Source organism: Sphaeramia orbicularis, chromosome 6 (genome assembly GCF_902148855.1).
Source record: "Sphaeramia orbicularis chromosome 6, fSphaOr1.1, whole genome shotgun sequence".
Taxonomy (NCBI): domain Eukaryota; kingdom Metazoa; phylum Chordata; class Actinopteri; order Kurtiformes; family Apogonidae; genus Sphaeramia; species Sphaeramia orbicularis.
The window spans coordinates 3,300,828-3,308,264 of record NC_043962.1 but is presented as its reverse complement, the minus strand read 5'-3'; the positions used below and the strand labels follow the sequence as shown (position 1 = coordinate 3,308,264).

Below are 7,437 nucleotides of genomic sequence, written 5' to 3'. Positions count from 1 at the left end.
GAAACCTTCTAATTATGTGTAACACTGAAGCAAAAACATGACTTATAAGTGAAGTTTCAATCTGAATTTAACATTTTTCTTCATTTATTTCAATAAATTCCACTAAAATTATTGGGGGTTTTATGTGCACTTAGAACATCAGAAAATGTGAGGTTTTTCTGCTTTGGCAATTAATATTTGTGGCTGATTGAGTTAAATCCTTTATTTTAATATTTCTTGATTGATTTTACGGCATTTATGTTTTCAGACTAAAAATACCATAAATATTCTGGATGATAAATAAAAAGAGCCTGAATGTGATAAACCTTGTATGAATGAGTGAAATTATGAGTTTAAAAACTCTAAGAAACACATTAACTCATGTGGAACCGTTTCTTTTGATATAATTTAATTTAATACATCTTTTTACTGAGTGAACGTGTAAAACATACAACGTGACTGAAACAAGAAACTTAGAAAAAAGATTATGAGGGTTTTTACTTTAACTCTGTCAGTGAAGGTTATTTATCTGATTTTTTATTTTATTTAGATTATTAATTATTTGTTGTAAATGTGGCTTTAACTCTGATTCTGTGTTAAATGATTGTCCCTGAAACGGAAGAGAACATGCTCTGTTCTATCCGTTCTGCCTTCTATCCACGCCGTTCCGCAGTCCTTCACCGCTGTAACCGTGGTTTTGACATTAACCAGCAGCGATGCCGTCCCACAATGCAACTCAACGGATTAGAATCCAACAGGCTTTTGTTAAAAGCTGCTGCAAATCTAATCAAGACCGAGAGTCAATTACAAAAGCAGTACTTAGAACAGGAGGAAGAGGAGGAGGAGGAAGAAGAAAAGGAGGAGGAGGAAGAGGAGGGGGGAGGAGGAGGAGAAAGAAGAAAGGAGGAGGAGGAAGAGGAGGAGGGGGAGGAGGAGAGGGAAGAAGAGGAAAAGAAGGAGGAAGAGGAGGAAGAAAAGGAAGAAGAAGAGGAGGAGGAGGAGGAAGAGGAAGAGGAGGAGGAAGGGGAGGTGGAGGAGAAGGAAGAAGAGGAAAAGAGGAGGAGAGAGGAGGGAAGAGGAGGAGGAGGAAGAAAAGGAGGAGAAGGAAGAGGAGAGGGAGGAGGAGAGGGAAGAAGAGGAAAAGAAGGAAGAAGAGGAAGAGAAGGAGGAGGAAGAAAAGGAAGAAGAAAAGGAAGAAGAAGAGGAGGAGGAGGAAGAGGAGGAGGAAGAAAAGGAGGAAGGGGAGGTGGAGTGAGAAGGAAGAAGAGGAAAAAGAAGGAGGAAGAGGAGGAGGAAGAAAAGGAGGAGGAAGAGAAGAGGAGGAAGAAGAGGAAAATAAGGAGGAAGAGAAGAAGGAGGAGGAGGAGGAAGAAAAGGAGGGAGGGGAGGGTGGAGGAGAAGGAGAAGGAGAGGGAAGAAGAGGAAGAGGAGGCAGTGGAGGAGGAGGAGGAGGAGGAAAAGGAGGAAGAGGAGGAGGAGGAAGAGGAAGAAGAAAAGGAGGAGAAGAGGAGGAGAAAGGAAGATGAGGAGGAAGAGGAGAGAAGGAGGAGGAGGAGCAGGAGGAGGAGGAAGGGGAGGAGGAGCAGGAGGAGGAGGAGCAGGAGGAGGAGGAGGAGTGTAATGAGCTTCCATTAAGTCTGTTTCATCAGAGCTGAGGCTCGATAACGAAGCCTCTAATGAAAACTTTATTAGAAGTACTACAATTACTATTACTATTACTATTACTACTACTACTACTACTACTACTAGTACTTCAGAAGTGTACTGTCTGGAACCCTGTACTTTCTACTCCTTGTACTTTTAGGTTTTAGTTTGAATGAATGAGTTAAACTGAGGAAGAATCACACGACGAACGCAACAAGATGAAGAGAAATGAGAAAAAAAGAGAATATTCACAGCATGAAAAGATGAAAACAATAAAAACACAGGCATGAAGATGAAAAACCTGCTGCTGATTCTGATTTGAGGTTCAACTTGATTCATTGTCGCCATCGTCTATTAACATAAGGTTCAGGTTTTTTTACACGTTTCTACTCATTCTAGACCCAGACCCAGACCCAGACCCAGACCCAGATCCAGATCCAGATCCAGATCCAGATCCAGATGAACCAGGTGTCCGACTCCTCACTTCCTGTTTACGCTGGCGGTCCAACCCTCACCCACGTGGCGGTAAACGGCCAATGGCGTGTGTTTTCACGTTGAAGAATGTGAGATCGCTGCGGAGTCTGAAAATGCACGACAGCTGAGGCTGACCCTGACCTTTGACCTCTGGGATCAGCCCTGATCCTGAGCAACGCCACCTGTTGAACCACATCAGACCTTTTACAGTTTAACGACGACAGAAGCGAATCGTTTTAAAAGCTGCAGTGATTGACCGATTTTAACATCACCTTTCCAGATTGGTGGGCGGGGTTTAAAGCATGACTGACAGCTGTAATTAACAATCACTGATCAGGCTGTGGTGGATTTTCAATATCTGCTGTTTTTTTCTCCTGAATCCGACCGACGTTCACCTATTAGACGTCTTTATTAAACTAGTTTGTTGTTTTGTTGAGTTTTAGGTGAATAGATGTTAAATTAATTGACTTATGAAAGAAAAATGGAGTAAAACACGATGCAGCAAAGATAAAATATGAATAAAGGACAAAACAGATTAAACTAATTAGCAACATAACAATCTGTAAAGTAACCTGATAAGGACTTGAACTTTGACCTCAATACATCTATGATCGAAACCGGATGTTGACACGAGACTTTGTACCAAACTGAACTTATTTACTGCCGGAAAAGTCACTAATGATTTAAAATGTACAAGTCTTTTACCTGAAAATGTAAAACTGTAAAACTAAATAGATGTAAAACATGTACGTGGCTAAAAAGAAGTAACTGAGACCAAAAAACCCCACACACACATTAAACAGGTAAAAACAACACAAAACACACATTAAACACGTAAACAACACACAAACACACATTTAACACATAAAAACACGTGAAATGCACATTAAACATGTAAAAAAAAAAAAACATGTAAAACATATTAAATGTAAAAAAAAACATGCAAAATGAAAAGACAGAAAAAAATTAAAAGATGTAACAAACAGATTAAACCAATGTAAAAAAAAAAAAAAAAAAAAGATGTAATAAACAAAAAACAACAAAGAAGATGCGACAAACATAAGACAAAAGCAAAATAATATGGACTCAAGAGATAAAACGTTTAAAAGAAAAATTGCCTAACGGAGGTAAAACTGATCAGATTGAATCATTAAATCAGTGATATGGAATCAGGATGATTCTATCTGATGATGTTACACGTCATTACCCATCATACCCCTGTGTTTTTAAGCACTGAGGTTCTGTTCTTGACTCTTACCCCTCATCCCCTTGTGTTTTTTAATGTAGTTGGGTTCCGTTCTTAGACTTCATTACCCACCATCCTCTTGTGTTTTTATGAGTTCCCTTCTTAGACTTCATTACCCATCAGCCCCTGGTGTTTTATGTGTTCCGTTCTGTTCTTAGACTTCATTACCCCTCATCCCCTGGTGTTTTTATGTGTTCTGTTCTTAGACTTCATTACCCATCATCCTCTTGTGTTTTTATGTAGTTGGGTTCCAGTCTTAGACTTCATTACCCATCATCCCCTGTGTTTTTATGTAGTTGGGTCCTTCTTAGACTTCATTACCATCATCCCTGGTGTTCTTCTGTCTCTAGGACTGGAATGGTTTGTTGAAGGTGGATGTGACTGATGTCTGTTCTCAGATAAATACGAGGTCGGACGGCGCTCGGTTCCGGCTCGGTTTTCCAGCTCGGCGTGCATTACCCTCATCAGAGGACGATCCGCCGAAGCCCACAGCGGTCACACAACAGACAAAAGCGCTCATCTCCAGGAAGTCCGCCGCCGCTGCTGTGGTTTCGCAGAGCGCGCTCGCCGAGAAAGGAAAAAGTGAGTCAGGCCCACGGCGCGTGGAATAAACGGCGGAATAAAGCACGGGCAGATCGGATTTAGACCAGGACCGCCTTCAAGGGCAGCGCAGGGAGGGAAAGTGGAGATCCAGCCCGGGTGGTTTGGGATGCCGCCACCGGGGGTCCCGCGCTGCGCAAGGGGCCGCGCACCAGGATTTATGGGTAAGTGAGGAGGAACGAGTCCGACCTAAAGATCCACAACTGCTTCACAAAGGAAACCAGATGGTCCTGAGACGGACGCCGATGAGGCATGAGGGTGTGGAACGGAGACGCACAAAGAGCAGCAAGAGCATCCAGACGCACAACAACACAACACAACAAGACAACACAACACAACACATACAGACGACCCAACAACACAACAAGACAACACAACACAACACATACAGACGACCCAACAACACAACAAGACAACACAACAAGACAACACATACAGACGACCCAACAACACAACAAGACAACACAACAAGACAACACATACAGACGACCCAACAACACAACAAGACAACACATACAGATGACCCAACAACACAAGACAACACAAGACAACATAACAAGACAAGACAACACAACACAACAAGACAACACAACACATACAGACGACCCCTAAGACAACCAAGAACACCCACAACAAGACACAACAACAAACAACAAGGACAACACAACCAGATGACACAACAACACAACCCAAGACAACACAAGACAACATAACAAGACAACACATACAGACGACCCAACAACACAACAAGACAACACAACAAGACAAACACAACAAGACAACACATACAGATGACCCCCAACAACACAACAAGACAACCACAAGACAAACCAACACTACAGACGAACCCCACAAGACAACACAAGACAACACAACAAGACAACACAACACAACAAGACAACACACCAGATGACACAAAACACAACCCAAGACAACACAAGGACAACACAATCAGACAATGCAACAAGACAACACAACAAGACAACACAACAAGACAACACAACCAGACAACACAACCAGACAACACAAGACGACATTGACAACACAACATAACACAGTGTCAACGGCCAGGGGAGGAGTAGACCCTACAGTTCATAAACACATCAACCAATCAGATTCATCATGTGTCGACTTTAATGCAAACGTTCTCAACTTACCAACACCGATTTATTAAAGTATATAAATGTGAAAAAACACGAAAACCAACGTTTAATGTGACGCATTCAGATCCTCAACAGCGATCAACAAAGTCATCATTCTTAAAACTTTTCATCTTAACGAAGAAGACACGACAACCACGAAAAGACACGAGACAAGAGGGAAAAAAGAAGCAAAAGACAAAATAATACAAAAAGACACAAAAAAAAAAAAACGCAAAGAGACGATACAAGACAGATGCAAAAAGACACAATGATAGAAAAAGACGCAGTTTAAGTGTCCATAAATGACCACATTTGAAGATGATCGAATTCATGTGTATCTGTTCAAACTTCCTGTTTGGGTTTAGGACATTTCATGCATTTGGACCTGATTCTGTTCATGTTCTTCAACTTTTAATATGATGGAGTTATGAAGATGTTTCTGGAAAAAAAACTCTAACATCCTTCACAGAGAAGTCACAGTTCACAGTTTTCATCATAAAAGGAATTAAAAATACTTTTACTGATGTTAATGTTCTAGGAATTTGTTGAAGAAACAGCTGGAAAAGAGTGAAAACTGGAAAAACAGCAACGTTGGACGTCACATCTACTGAACGCCTGGACTGAGTTTTATATGAAGGATGTCTGCACATGAGCACATGACTCAAATATGTAATATATATGTTATATATATGTGCAAAAAATATACACGCAAAATGTGTAAAACGTACACCAAGCCACATACATATAGACACATACATATACACACGTATATAATTATATATACACATACACACATATATAGTTATATACACATACACACATATATAATTACATATACACATACGCACATATGTAATTATATATACACATACACACATATATAATATTATATACACACACACACACATAAATAATTATATATACACATACGCACATATATAATTATATACACACAAATATAGACATATACATATAAACACTTATATACACACATACAAATACATGCATATGTAATTATATATAGACATACAAATACACCCATATAAAATTATATGGACACATACAAATACACACAATATAATTACACACAGGCATTTCTGATATTGTCCAAGTTTCATGAGTTTTCAGGTAAATTGAGCCTCAAAAAATGTGATGAATTCACCAAAAAACAGAACACCAATAATCCTAACATTTGTAAAACAGATAAGGTAATAAAACCTTAGAAGTAAGAGCTAAAGTAAAGGTGGATTAAACCTCCAACAGCACCGTTTCATGCCTTTAACACCATTTGTCGCATCCTTTCCCACCGTGAAATAACTCAATTAGCGCTGCATTCATCTAACACGGACTCGAGTGGACGATCCATACGTTCGTAAATCAGATCAGTTGAGTCCAGGTCCAGGCTCATAACAGGCCGCTATTAGCGTAAGTACTGAGAAATGGCGGTAAATGCAGTTAGACGCCGTCTATTAGGAGTCCATTCCACTGTAACACACACAAACAACACTCACGTCAAAAACGGCGGCCGACGACAACAAGGCCCTAAACTGGTCACCTCAGCGGGTCCATTAGCTCGTAGCTCATTAGCATCCTGGTCACTTTTCTAACTGTTTGCAAATGACTGGAATTAAAGAAGACATGAGTAACAAGAGAACCGCAAATAAGACCGAAGGGGGCGGAGTCTGTCTATCTGTCCGTCTGACGGTGGGAAGAAACACTGGAATATTCACTGAGACCCAAGAGAAGACCCTGGTCCAAAAACCTCCATCAGGGACGTCTTTAAGGACGTCAGCCTCAAAACCACCACATCTTTATGTCATTTAGACTTTTAATTTTTATGTTCAGGTTAATTTTAAAGAGACTGAGAACTGAATGAATGAATGAAGAAATGAATGAATAAAATCAGACTAATGTCCCTGTATCTCACTGTCATGTTCTAGTTTGAATTGAACTGAACTGCGTTGAAGTTGAATTTGTGAGGCTGTCAGGTTCTGTTCTATGTTCCAGTCCTGTGGTCTGGATGTAGATCCATCTAACTATAGAAGTGGGCGGGACTTTCACTGGAGGAGAACTGAACTAATCAAATCAAAATCCATATATGACTTTAGCAGTGATTAATAGGAACTATATTGATATTAGGGATGTAACGATATGAAAATTTCATATCACGTTTATTGTGACCAAATTATCACGATTATCATTATTATCGCGGTATTGTTGAAATTGTGCTCAAAATGTTCAAAAGTACTAATACACATTGAAATAATTTAACCAAGTTGTACTGAAAAAAATAAATGAATAAATAAAATAAGTGGCACAGTGTACCTTCTGTTGCAGAAAACATTCGATATT

The 7,437-nt window shown here is 39.9% G+C and overlaps 1 pseudogene; it reads right to left on the bottom strand.

Annotated features, from left to right (window-relative positions):
• The window catches only part of LOC115420983 (pleckstrin homology domain-containing family A member 7-like), a 42,287-nt pseudogene extending 40,316 nt beyond the window's left edge, over window positions 1-1,971 (bottom strand).
• Between the last annotated feature and the right edge of the window lie 5,466 nt (window positions 1,972-7,437).